This window comes from Schistocerca serialis, chromosome 3, assembly GCF_023864345.2.
Source record: "Schistocerca serialis cubense isolate TAMUIC-IGC-003099 chromosome 3, iqSchSeri2.2, whole genome shotgun sequence".
Classification (NCBI taxonomy): Eukaryota; Metazoa; Arthropoda; class Insecta; order Orthoptera; family Acrididae; genus Schistocerca; species Schistocerca serialis.
Window position 1 is genome coordinate 1,029,206,322 of NC_064640.1, and position 14,919 is coordinate 1,029,221,240.

Sequence of the window (14,919 nt, forward strand, 5' to 3'; positions counted from 1 at the left end):
TATTATGCTACAAAAGCAGGTGGCTTATTTCTAGGAACGCACCCGGAACTGTGACAGCAATCAATCTACATTTCACATGCACCTACTAAACCAAAAACACAGAGCAGAAAAAATATAAAATGCAACAAAAATTCCATATACGCAAAGGACATACAATGAATATTTTGTAAAAACTTGAAACTACACCCATCGAATCGAATTGTTAATGAACAAACAGAACTGAAACATAAAAAATCTCTAGCGAACTTTATTGATCTCCTAAAAGAAAGGGGATAAATATAGGAAATGTATATCCCGGTCAGTACTACTAGTGGCTTTGTTTTTTTATTTATTTACACGCAAGTTCTCTAGTACCAAACTGAGAAGCAAATCTCCAAGGTCATGGAACGTGTCAGTACCTGAAATTACAACATAAAAGTAATAACAGATAAAAATAAATGTTTATGAACCCAAAAAAAGTCAGTCCATAAGTTTAAGTAAATGCAATCAAAAATACAACAAGAATCAGCTTAATTTTTCAAGGAACTCCTCGACTGAATAGAAGGAGTGACCCATGAGCAAACACTTCAGTTTCGATTTGAAATCGGGTTGATTACTTCTAAGATTTTTGAATTCGAGTGTTAGCTTATTGAAAATGGATGCAGCAGTATACTGCACACCTTTCTGCACAAGAGTTAAGGAAGTCCGGTCCAAATGCAGGTTTGATTTCTGCCGAGTATTAACAGAGTGAGAGTTGGTAATTCTTGGGAATAAGCTAATATTGTTAACAAGAAATGACAATAAGGAATATATATATATATATATATATATATATATATATATATATATATATATATATATATATATTGAGAGGCCAATGTCACAATACCGAGACTCGTGAACAGGGGTCGACAAGAGGTTCGTGAACTTACACCACTTATTGCCCGAACCGGCCGTTTCTGAGCCAAAAATATCCTTTTAGAATGGGAAGAGTTACCATAAAATATAATACCATACGACATAAGCGAATGAACATAAGCAAAGTAGACTAATTTTCGCGTCGAATGATCACTCACTTCAGATACCGTTCAAATAGTAAAAATGGCAGCATTAAGTCTTTGAACAAGATCCTGGACTTGGGCTTCCCATGACACATTACTGTCTACCTGAACACCTAGAAATTTCAACTGTTCAGTTTCACTAATCATATGCCCATTCTGTGAAATTAAAACGTCAGGTTTTGTTGAATTGTGTGATAGAAATTGTAAAAACTGAGTCTTACTGTGATTTAGCGTTAGTTTATTTTCTACAAACTTAGATCATGAGCTGCACTATTCGAAACCGAGCCAATGCTGCACACAACATACTTTACTACCAAGCTAGTGTCATCAGCAAACAGAAATATTTTAGAGTTACCTGTAATACTAGAGGGTATATCATTCATTTATATAAATAAGAAACAGGAGTGGCCCCACCATCGATGCCTGCCCCCCCCCCCCCCCCCCCGCCTCCTTGACTGTACCCGACCCCACTCAGACCCCACATCACAGCCGTTATCAACATTGTGAATAATGATCTTTTGCTTCCTGTTGCTAAAGTAAGAGGTGAACTAATTGTGAGCTACTCCCCGTATTCCGTAATGGTCCCACTTATGGAGCAATATTTTGTGATCAACACAATCAAACGCCTTAGTTAAATAAAAAAATATGCCAAGCGTTCGAAACCTTTTGTTTAACCCACCCAGTGCCTCACAGAGGAAAGAGAATATAGCATTTTCAATTGTTAAACGACTTCTAAAGACGAACTGTACATCTGAGAGCAAATCGTGTGATATAAAATGATCCATTATCCTTACATACACAGCCTTTTCAATAACTTTAGCAAACACTGATGGCATAGAAATAGGTCTAAAATTACCCACATTATCCCTTTCTCCCGTTTTATAAAGCGGCTTTATTGCTGAATACTTTTATCGCTCAGAAAACTGATCATTCCTAACGGAAAAATTACAAATATGGCTAAATACAGGGCTAACATGTGCTAGACAACTCCATCATAACCATGAGAGTCCTTAGTCTTCAGTGATTTAATTATTGACCCAATCTCCCTCTTGTCTGTAACACAGAGAAGTACGAGGTGCATTCAAGTTCTAAAGCCTCTGATTTTTTTTCTAATTAACTTCTCACCCGAAATCGATGAAACTGGCGTTACTTCTCGACGTAATCGCCCTGCAGACGTGCACATTTTTCACAACGCTGACGCCATGATTCTATGGCAGCGGCGAAGGCTTCTTTAGGAGTCTGTTTTGACCACTGGAAAATCGCTGAGGCAATAGCAGCACGGCTGGTGAATGTGCGGCCACGGTGAGTGTCTTTCATTGTTGGAAAAAGCCAAAAGTCACTAGGAGCCAGGTCAGGTGAGTAGGGAGCATGAGGAATCACTTCAAAGTTGTTATCATGAAGAAACTATTGCGTAACGTTAGCTCGATGTGCGGGTGCGTTGTCTTGGTGAAACAGCACACGCGCAGCCCTTCCCGGACGTTTTTGTTGCAGTGCAGGAAGGAATTTGTTCTTCAAAACATTTTCGTAGGATGCACCTGTTACCGTAGTGCCCTTTGGAACGCAATGGGTAAGGATTACGCCCTCGCTGTCCCAGAACATGGACACCATCATTTTTTCAGCACTGGCGGTTACCCGAAATTTTTTTGGTGGCGGTGAATCTGTGTGCTTCCATTAAGCTGACTGGCGCTTTGTTTCTGGATTGAAAAATGGCATCCACGTCTCATCCATTGTCACAACCAACGAAAAGAAAGTCCCATTCATGCTGTCATTGCGCGTCAACATTGCTTGGCAACATGCCACACGGGCAGCCATGGGGTCGTCTGTCAGCATTCGTGGCACCCACCTTGATGACACTTTTCGCATTTTCAGGTCGTCATGCAGGATTGTGTGCACAGAACCCACAGAAATGCCAACTCTGGAGGCGATCTGTTCAACAGTCATTTGGCGATCCCCCAAAACAATTCTCTCCACTTTCTCGATCATGTCGTCAGACCGGCTTGTGCGAGCCCGAGGTTGTTTCGGTTTGTTGTCACACGATGTTCTGCCTTCATTAAACTGTCGCACCCACGAACACACTTTTGACACATTCAAAACTCCATCACCACATGTCTCCTTCAACTGTCGATGAATTTCAATTGGTTTCACACCACGAAAATTCAGAAAACGAATGATTGCACGCTGTTCAAGTAAGGAAAACGTCGCCATTTTAAGTATTTAAAACAGTTCTCGTTCTCGCCGCTGGCGGTAAAATTCCATCTGCCGTATGGTGCTGCCATCTCTGGGATGTATTGACAATGAACGCGGCCTCATTTTAAAACAATGCGCATGTTTCTATCTCTTTCCAGTTCGGAGAAAAAAACTCGGAGGCCCTAGAACTTGAATGCACCTCGTATTTCCAACGTCAATCTCGGAAAGGCATTTGCCAAAAAAGTTACATGATTCCTTGTAGAAACTAAATTTTTGTTTAATTCACCAGAAATGCTCAGAAAATGATTGTATGTGTATCTAATTTATCAGTAACAGAAATATTTTTACTGTGAACTGACTTTATATCGTCGACCTTGTGCTGTTGACCAGACACTTCCTTCACAACTGACCATATAGTTTTAATTTTATCCTGTGAATTAGCAATTCTACTTGCACACCACATACTCTCTGCATTCCTTATAACATTTTTAAGCACCTTACAATACTCTTTGTAATGGGGAACTGTAGCTTGATTGTGACTACTTCTAACATTTTGATATAATTCCCGCTTTGTTCTATATGATATCCATATCCCACTAGTCAGCCACCCAGGCTGCCTTTTACTGCTAATACCCCGTTTAGGACGTTCTAATGGTAAGCAACTCTCAAAGAGCATGAGAAATGTGTTAAGGAAAACATTATATTTGTCATCTATGTTATCGGCACTATAAACATCCTACCACTCTTGTTCCTTGACGAGTTTTAAAAAATTTTCTATTGCCATTGGATTAACTTTCCTAGATAGTTTATAACTGTAAGTTACATTTGTTTGAGTACAAAAGCCTTTTAGTATTAAAATTTGCGCATTTTTTTACTAACAGAATGCCCATCTAGTAATGAAGAACGAATAAAAAAAATTGTATGTGGCTGTGCAACTGTTCCCCTGCACCCTAGCTGGAAAAAGCACTATCTGCATCAGATCATATGAATTTAGGAGATCTACAAAATTCCTTTATCTTGCACCATCATATACAAAATTTATATTGAAGTCACCACATATAACTGATTTCTGGTGCTTCCTACAAAGTGAATCTAGCTTGAACAGAAATGCTCTGAAGTCAGAGTTAGGGGACCTACAAACAACAACGATTAGAAGTTTAACTTCACTAAATTGAAATGCCCCTGCACAACATTCAAATACCTGTTCAGTGAAGTGCAATGATACGTCTATGGACTCAAATGGAGTGCTGTTTTTTACGTACATTGCCATTCCCCCACGACACAAGGAACTCTTTGAAAAACAGACAGATAATCCGTATCCTGGTAAAGGAAGCCTCTGAATTGTCAAATTATTTAAGTGGTGCTCTGATACACCAATAATTTCAGAGTCAACATCTATAAGAAGTTCACTAACTTTAACTCTAATACCTCTTATATTTTGATGAAATATGCTAATTCCTTCTCTACTTGGAAACATTACATCCTCTGAAGGTGAGCCCTTAGTTAGAAGGACTTCCTTTAAGCAGGTATACCTATCAGCTGACCTCAGTCTAAAAAAGGTGCACCTCTAACACCAACTACTACAGGAATTTTTCCATGAGTGATCCCACCACCACCACCCACTACACTGTCACCTATAAGCTTTGCCAGCCTCCCCTTCCCATACATACTGAGGTGCAGGCCATGCCTTGTGAAACCCGATCTACTGAGAGACCCAACTGGCACCCCCGAGATGTGACCCATGCCCTCTGCCATCAGCGCCCTCCCCAGCCCCTTGTTAACGCGCCTAACAGCCGCATTAAGATGAGGCCAATCATGACGATGAAACAATTGCACGAAATGCAAATTAGTGTCACTACTTTGAGTAGCTATCTTTACCAGGTCACCACCTACATCATATTCCCTATCAAGACTGTTCCCTGCTCCACCCACTATCACTACCTGATCCTCCTTCGTAAAATTCCTTTATAAATCCCCTATGCTGCCAGTCACTTGAGCCAAATCTGCACTAGGCTTCACAATGATGGTGAACTGGTACTCACTCCCCAACACTTCCTGCAACTGCTGACCCACACCTCTACCGTGCGAACTACCTAGCAGCAGAACCTTCTTCTTTTTGAAAGGCTTTGCAACTGACCTAGGCCTCCTGACTGCTGATGACTGCTGCATGTTCCCTACATCTACAGCTACACGAGGCTCCTCTCCACTCAACTCTGACAGTTGGTCAGATCTATTGCATATACGCAAAGTATAACTGTCTGAATACCTCCTCTTCCTAGCTGCCTTCTTGCCAACTGACAGTTCCCATCTTCCACCACCCTTCACCCTCCTCAACCTATCTAGTTCCTCTTTTTCGTGTTGTAACTGCACCTGAAGGGCAGATATCTTACGCATCTGCTCTTCTGTCAACTTATTTCTACTACAGATTCTGCATTCCCAGGAGAGGATCTCGCTAGAATGCCCATTGGCTTCCCCACTGCATTCCCCCCAATGAAAATGCTTTGAACAAATCCCACACCGTAACCCACCACTCACAAACCTACGACAGAGCCCCCACTTCTCACTTATGGTAAAATTTTACAGTTCTTGAGCTGCGTATTTGTGATCTTGTCTGGGCCGGACATCTCTGTGTTGTTCACCTCGCGGAAAACAGTTCTCACTTCCGATGACGTTGAGGGTTGTGACTGAGCCTGCGTTTCGTTGACCCGGATGCGCTCCGCCAGTAGGTTCGTTGTGAACTCGTATTCTTGTTCCACTAATTTCGTGGCCAGTTGTGGTTGAAACGCTGCGGGGACGGTTTCCGCTTGTCCCAGGGGATATGTGGATTGGGCGTGAGGTTTAAGCAATGGAGTTTTGGGGGCGTTATCTGCTCTTAGCTTCTTTTCAAGCCCCATTTGTCATTAGTCTGCATTACGAAAGGTCGACGTTTAGTCTTCCCACATGTATGTCTTTTTTTCTGGGAGGCGTCTTCGTAGCTCCCTTTGTAGGCGGTACATTGTCCGCCAGTACCTGGGATTCCTCGTTTCCTGTCACAGGCTGTTTTGGTTTTCTAGTTCTTCGAGTAACGGTGGTAAGGGATCTTCATGGACAGTATGGTGGACTGTCGTCATGGACGCTAGTTTATATGACATTTTGATTCTGGTAGTTAGATAATCAGCTGCTGCGTCTGTATCTTCTGCGTTGCTGACGGCCAGTGTGGGCCAGTGTTGTTATTGAGGTAGCTTGGAAACTGGTCACAATTTGTTTTCTTGCACATCCACCGCTTTAGGACCGTGGTAGCTCGAAGGACAGTGCACAAGACCGGATTGTGGTCCGATATAAGGTCATCAATCTATTGCAGTTCCGGATCTCTTCTGATGTTCTTCGTAAATGGAATATCTAAAACCGGGACAATTGTTGCCCACTGTTGGTACGAGTATACGCTTCAGTTCCTCGGGACTCCACATTTCTATATCTAGCTGCTGTTTCAACCCTGTTAATCGTAGTCCCTTGGGGTTAAGTCATCTGGAGGTCCACGAATAGTGCTTTGCATTGATATCACCACCTCCGAAGGCTTTGTCTGAGCTAGTTATTATTTGATGAATGTCCTGTTTCTGCAATTGGGCAGTAGGTCGCAGTAAAACTGATTGGTCCCATCCTGGTCCACGCTATTACTGCTGCTGCTTCCAGTTGTTACAGATGAGAGAGCTTTTCGACTTGGTGAGTAATTGTCTGGCGAAGGAAGGCAGGCAGTTCCTCCTCTCCTTCGTTGTCTCCTGTCAGTGCTGTATCCGACCCTGTTGCATAAGTGAAACTCTTCAGTCGGTCCGAGATGCGTCTTCGAGAGTAGCAAGTGGGAAGCTGTGTGACTTTGCAAGCAGTTTACGCATTTGACAGAGGCTTGTGGTACTGGACAGTCCCTGCTGTTATGTTCCTTCTCATATATCATGATCTTGCTGGAAACCAACAACAGTTTGTGGCACGCGTTTAACGTTGGCAGCATTTGAACAGACCTGGCACGTTGTGTGGGGCGTAGTCTTGTGCTCTCATTACAGAACATATCTGACGGCATAAACGGCGTCAGCAGCCATAGTATCTGGTAAGGTTTGAGTTTGAGTAGCCCTGTAATTGGATCCTTGCGCTTGAAGTGTGGACGCCTAGCACGTCGACGAGTTGTCACTTAGATCTTGCTTAACCTCTTCGTCTTTGGCCTCGTGTGGTAAGTCTTTCAGCACCAACTTCTTTAGGTTTTTATACGAATCTTCATAGAAGTGAAATGCATGCTTTGTGTCTTGACAATATTTAAACATCTCGTTATAACCTTCCACGTTGTCCACATAGTGTCTGATACAGTCTCCTCGATATACAGGATGAACACTAATAAAACCAACAAACTGCACAGACGGATTCCTGATTCGAAACGGAGGGAGAAGGTCCTATGAACGTGTGTCCAGAAACGTGCAACGACAAAAAAATTGTCTCAGAATACAGTACTGAACTGCATCGCATCCACGTCACAACAGAGGTTCAAAGCGGCATCCATGATACGCAATGCACTCTTTCGCACGTTACGGCCTCTCTCCGAACAGCGTCACAGGCGTTGTGAACACGCTGTTGAGGGGCCGCACATCAGGAGCTGGTTCAGCATACACAACGCTTTTCAGCTCCCCCAGAAGTATGATTCCAGAGGTTTAAGCCCGGTGATCTAGCATGTCATGCTACAGTGCCTCCGAGTCCTGTCCAACGTCTGGAGATGTTGTTGAAGTGTCGGCGAACTATAATGCAAAAGTGGGGTGATGCTCCGCCATGCAGAAACCATACAACCTGTCGTATTGCTAAAGAAACATTCTCAAGCAGCAGAGACAGATACGTTCCTCCATTGAGGCGCTGTGGAATAATAAACGGTCCCCGTATGTGGTTACCAACAATCCCTGCCCACACACTGATGCTGAACCGATGCTGATGAGACGCCTCACCATTCCCCGAGGATTGTCTGTAGCCCACAGATGAAGATTATGCAGATTGGTGATGCCGGTGCTGGTAACGGTTGCTTCAGCGGTAAAAAAAAAACACTGATGACAGAAACCTCATAATTGTGCTGGTCTGGTGCAAAAATCATCAACAAAATCCTTCCTGTAGAGGGAAATATGCTGCTGATAATCCTTGCACTCGTTGGAGGTGATGGGGATAGTAGCGGTTGTCATCAAAGGTACACATAATCGTATTTTGGCTTACACCATGTTGGCGGGCCACTTGCCTGGAGCTTGTACAAGGGTTCGTCTCACTATCCGGTACAAACTGGTCTTCCAAATCTGGTATGTATACGGACAGTCCACCGCCTCCCTGCACGTTCGTCTGTCTGAAAGGACGCATGATCAAACACCCAAAAAGGGCTTCAAATGTTGTGTGATTTGGTTGGTGTCTGTGAGGGTACTTGATTTGATATAACCATGCTGCCTACCCTTTGCATCTGCTTGGCCGTACACGAGCACCATCCCGGCTTGTTCCCGACATGAATACCGGACCATTCTACCGCATACAGTACGCTGCGTCAATCACACAGCCTGCTACACACAAGGAACACGCGCCACGTCTTGGAGGAACTTTCATTCGTCAGAGCCATCTAACGTGGCAACGGCGCATTTTCGGACAAGTGTTCATAGGACCTTTTCCCCCACTTCCAGTTAGGAATCTGTTCTTGCAGTTTACCGTTTTTATTAATGTTCACCTTGTATATACTGCAGGCTGCCGCTGATGGTATTCTTGAGTTCTCGCATCATATTATTAGGTTCGCGGCTTGACACAAAACAAGAGGAGCCACGCTGAAACGTGCAAAGTTGAGCATTTACTTGGTATTAGGCTGTGTTATCCGCTGCTTCTTGCCGCAGTTGTCGTACTAGTTTGGGGTTACGATTTTTTTCTACTCTGTTGTATCTCTAGTCTCCGTGACCTTGCGAGGCGGCGCCGTGGTTAGTACACTGGCCTTGCAATCGGGAGGATGATGGTTCAAATCTGCGTCCGATCATCGTGATTTAGGTTTTCCTTAATCGCTCCAGGCAAACGCCAGGATGTTTCCTTTGAAAGGGCACTGCCGATTTCCTTCCCCTTTCTTGAAACAATCAGAGCTTGTGCTCCATCTGTAACAAACTCGTTGTTAATTGGTGCTTAGCTCTAGTCTTTCTTGCTAATCCTGTAAGTGGATGTAACATAGTCCTTCAACAATTACATCACTGGTGCCTACGAGTTAAACTGTCTGCTGCGCCCGAAAAGTCCACGAAGATACACTACTGGCCGTTAAAATTGCTACACCACGAAGATGATGTGCTACAGACGCGAAATTTAACCGACAGGAAGAAGATGCTGTGATACGCAAATTATTAGCTTTTCAGAGCATTCACACAAGGTTGGCACCGGTGGCGACACCTACAGCGTGCTGACATGAGGAAAGTTTCCAACCGATTTCTCATACACAAACAGTAGTTGACCGGTGTTGGCTAGTGAAACGTTGTTGTGATGCCTGATGTAAGGAGGAGAAATGCGTACCATCACGTTTCCGACTTTGATAAAGGCCGGATTGTAGCCTATCGCGATTGCAGTTATCTGCTCGCGTTGGTCGGGATCCATAACTGCTAGCAGAATATGGAATCGGAGGGTTCAGGAGTGTAATACGGAACGCCGTGCTGGATCCCAACGGCCTCGTATCACTAGCAGTCGAGATGACAGCCATCTTATCCGCATGGCTGTAACGGATCGTGCAGCCACGTCTCGATCCCTGAGTCAACAGATTGGGACGTTTGCAAGACAACAATCATCTGCACGAACAGTTCGACGACGTTTGCAACAACATGGCCTATCAGCTCGGAGACCATGGCTGCGGTTACCCTTGACGCTGCATCACAGACAGGAGCGCTTGCGATGGTGTACTCAACGACGAACCTGGGTGCACGAATGGCAAAACGTCATTTTTTCGGATGAATCCAGGTTCTGTTTACAGCATCATGATGGTCGCAACCGTGTTTGGCGACATCGCGGTGAACGCACATTGGACGTGTGTATTCGTCATTGCCATAGTGGCGTATCACCCGGCGTGATGGTATGGGGTGCCATTGGTTACATGTCTCGGTCACCTCTTGTTCGCATTGACGGCACTATGAACAGTGGACGTTACATTTCAGATGTGTTACGACCCGTGGCTCGACCCTTCATTCGATCCCTGCGAAACCGTACATTTCAGCAGGATAGTGCACGACTGCATGTTGCAGGTCCTGTACGGGCCTTTCTGGATACAGAAAATGTTCGACTGCCGCCCTGGCCAGCACATTCTCCACATCACTGACCAATTGAAAACGTGTGGTCAATGGTAGCCGAGCAGCTGGCTCGTCACAATACGCCAGTCACTACTCTTGATGAACTGTGGTATCGTGTTGAAGCTGCATGTGCAGCTGTACCTGTACACGCCATCCAAGATCTGTTTGAGTCAATGCTCCGGCGTATGAAGGCCGTTATTATGGCTAGAGGTGGTTGTTCCGGGTACTGATTTCTCAGGATCTATGCACCCAACTTGCGTGAAAATGTAATCACATGTCGCTTCCAGTATAATATATTTGTCCAATGAATACCCTTTTATCATCTGCATTTCTTCTTGGTGTAGCAATTTTAATAGCCAGTAGCGTATTATTATAAGGAAATCTTTTAAGAGACCCGATCATGAAATAAGCAACAGGCTCATACAGAGAAAGTCCGTCACCAGGTATCTAGGCGTCTTCCTCGACGAGTGACAAAATTGCAGGGCACATATTGAAGAAATGAGCAAGAGAAGCAGGGAAATGATGAACAATGTTACTAGCCAGCCTTTTACGATTTCAAACTACCAATGCAAGCAATAATAGCGTATCATAATGACATCCTAACTGCGAACGTGGGGTACTGTGCGAGTGCTTTTGTTCATAGTAGCAACACAGGTGGTTAACAAGGTGCAACGCGGAATACTATTTCGGTTGACGGGAGCTTTTAGTACCGTGTCAGCTGAGGCGTTGCAGGTCCACTCGATCTGCAGATACGAAAAAGAGCAGTGATGTATTCCCTGAAGGAAGATCATACCACGAAGCGCAGAATTTAATACGAATACGGGCTACATGCAAACAGCAAATTCGCAGCCAGATCTTTCACCTGTGTCAGAAACGATGAGATGATGCCCAAGCAACGAGGCGCACCTACGGTTATCTCCAAAATATAGAACAGAGACTGGAAGTGAGGCACCTGATTCCTTCAAGAGGAGGACTGACCGGTCACGGACCTTGTACCAGCTACCGGCATAGTCGAAGACAAACCTCCGAATGTGCCTGTGGTGAAGAAGGCACAGCATAGTGTCTGGGGACGTCCGCTGTATGCCACTGTTGCTCATACTAATCGGCAGATAAAGAATCAGCTTGGGTGACTCGATGGCAAGGACATACTGCGTTGCGAGACAGAACAGCAGATCCTGGACAACATTGCGACGCTACTTCAAGATAAGCCTGGATAGCGAGTTAACTTATCAATCAATCCTCGTCTGCTCCACTACAAGATGTTGCGACAGAAAATCGAGAAGCAACGCAGTGAAGACAGCTGAGGTCAACATTTGCGGAAGTCGAATAGCCGGCCGCGGTGGCCGTGCGGTTCTAGGCACTTCAGTCCGGAACCGCGCGACTGCTACGGTCGCAGGTTCCAATCCAGCCTCGGGCATGGATGTATGTGATGTCCTTAGGTTAGTTAGGTTTAAGTAGTTCTAAGTTCTAGGGTACTGATGACCTAAGATGTTAAGTCCCATAGTGCTCAGAGCCACTTGAAGTCGAACAGCCACGCGTGCACGCCGATTCTGACAACACCAGAGTCGAAACGCAGCGTGTGTCGTGTCTCTCCACCCGAAGAACCAGAAGTGGGGCGATGTTGGCTGGCGCGTGGCTACACTTCTCACCAGCAGCAGCGATGCTACCAGGGGAGTTGACCGCTGCAACGATGGAGTCGACAAAAAGCAGATGTAACCGCAGCTCAGTCCGCAGTACCCAAGGAACCAGCAGAGTATGCCTCGGAACGGGGAGCGAGGGAGTGCATTTTGGAATGTGACAGACCAGAACTGACATTATTATAGGAGTAGACATAGATTTTGTAGTAGGCATATATTTTATTAACGGCAGATTAAGTTATAGTGATCGCAAGTGGTATTGTTTTGGGTATAATAATGTCTATTATACCATTAGTTGCTGATCTATAGAAAAAATTGTGTATTTTTGACGATCGCTAACAATGCGATCATTATCACCTTCTGAAGAAGGGTGCTACCAGTAAAGAATGGAATTTCTTCTGTGCAACTGGTTGCTGAATATTTCAACAAACAGAATCATACTTGCCGAAGATGGATAAAATACTAAATTTAACCTCAAGGCAGACGCGAAGAATCATCTGCTTTTGCAGGAAAATCAAACAGAATACTCTCAAGATATCCATCCACATTAATTTGAATATGGAAGCCGGCCGAAGTGGCCGAGCGGTTCTAGGCGCGTCATTCCGGAACCGCGCGACTGCTACGGTCGCAGGGTCGAATCCTGCTTCGGGCATGGATGTGTGTCATGTCCTTAGGTTAGTTAGGTTTAAGTAGTTCTTAGTTCTAGGGGACTGATGACCTCAGAAGTTACGTCGCATAGTGCTATGAGCCATTAGAACCACTTTTTTAACTCCAAGGCAGATACAAAGAACCATCTACTTGGGAGAAACAAACTGAAGGCCCTCGAAATATTCAACCACATTGATTTTAATAAGGAATGTATCGCCAATGAGGACCACAGCAATAAACTGCATACATATTAAGTTTGACACTCGCAAATATTGCGAAAGTTATAACCTTTGAAGAAGAGCATTAAGTGCCTGAAACGGTACAGGATTTTGTGCAATTTTGTGGATGATCATTATAACAACGAGCAATGTTCATGGTAAAGATATATAAAATACTAAATTTAACGTCAAGCTAGGTGCAAAGAACCATGTACTTATGCAGGTAAAACAAACTGAAGACTTTAAAGATCTGCAACCACAATTTTACTAAGGAATGTATTGCCATTGGGGAACACAGGAATGCAGCAATATGTTCCATTCATCTTATGTTTGACGCATGCAAATAATGCGATGATTATAACCTTCTGAAGAAGGGCAATAGGTGCTTGACACAGGTAAAGAAATAAAATTTCTTTTGTGCAGTTGGTTACTGATTATTTCAACAAATAAAAATACACTTGCTGAAGATGGATAACATGGTAAAATATTGTTGTTGAAAGTAATAACTTGCGTAACAATGAATACGATTTGTGTTTGAATTACCGGTAACAGGCTATAATGTAATAAATAAACAAGTAAATCTTCTTTCCTTCCTTTTTGAAGTCGTTGTGCTGCCTTCTTGCGGAGGATCTTCCTTCCTCCCACTTCTTGCAAATGTTGCTCTCTGTCGTCCGTTGTTTCATTCTGGTAATCCTTATTTTCATATGCTGTCCCTTCGTTGGTCCTACTGTTTTCCGATCCACCTATGTAGAGTCATCAGAATCACTAGATGAGTCGGAATCATTCCGTGTCGTCTCGTGATGTTGAACGCGTCTTGTTTTTTTTTCGGTTCTCTGTTTCCTGCAGCATTCTCGTCCAATTTGGTGTTCCGCTCGTATTTTGGATGTTCAATGTTTGCTAGATGCAGGATGGTTGAACTTCTTCAAGTACTGTTTATATTCCTGTGTAAACCTTATAGTAAACTGCGCGTTCGCGACGGGGGCATGTGACGTGCTCGTTGGGCTAATGTTGTTTTTAAAGTGGTGCCGTCCTTAAAGTCCGTGGGTTGATTCTACACGAAGGGAAGTTTCATGTACCTGACGTCTCTATATCCAGCTAGTCTGGTTATATCACCCATTAGGGTCCTAATATCTGACATAGCAAGCTGTGCAGAGAACAGCACAATAATTCTGCTTTACAGTTCGCCTCCTTCAAAAATGGTTCAAATGGCTCTGAGCGCTATGGGACTTAACTGCTGAGCTCGTCAGTCCCCTAGAACTTAGAACTACTTAAACCTAACTAACCTAAGGACATCACACACATCCATGCCCGAGGCAATGTTTTGGCTCATCACTATTTATCACTGGAGCTTCTATTTTCCCATTTCCTATAACAGCTGTCTCGTTGGATGCTGTGGGGACATCCTTACGGTTGCCTCTGTAATGCAAGCTCCCATCTGCAAAATTCTGTAAGACGAGGAAAAATATTTTTCTAGGTGTCACTTTCCAATGCCTGCGGGGCGCATTACTCTCATACATGACTCATACAGTGGCCTCACATTCGACTATTTACGACTATGAACACGCATTTTAACAGCAGTGACGTCATTACCTCACTCCTGCACAAAGGTCCATGTACGGAACTTAATCGTGGACTTCGGGAAGCCTGGTGTTACAGAGACTGATTAAAATTACCGTGCAACCTTCTCCTCGTTGGTACTGGGCTAGAAGCTATTATATTTATATGCAATAACGATGTTGTACGTATCAGTTTTTATTTATTGGCGAGCGGTTTCGGTAATACAATCCACCGTCTTCAGGCTACTGCATACAGCAGAAGTATCATTCATCGTACTATACCAAAGACAACATCGTTGTATCTATATTTACTTTTATTTTAAATGATGCAATGTTAACTGCATTGG

The 14,919-nt window shown here is 44.0% G+C and overlaps 1 long non-coding RNA gene across 1 annotated transcript in view; it reads right to left on the reverse strand.

Moving 5' to 3' along the window:
• LOC126471492 (uncharacterized) overlaps positions 1–14,919 on the reverse strand; it is a 181,558-nt gene that overhangs the window by 154,800 nt on the left and 11,839 nt on the right. The gene's annotated exons all lie outside the window — the stretch shown is intronic.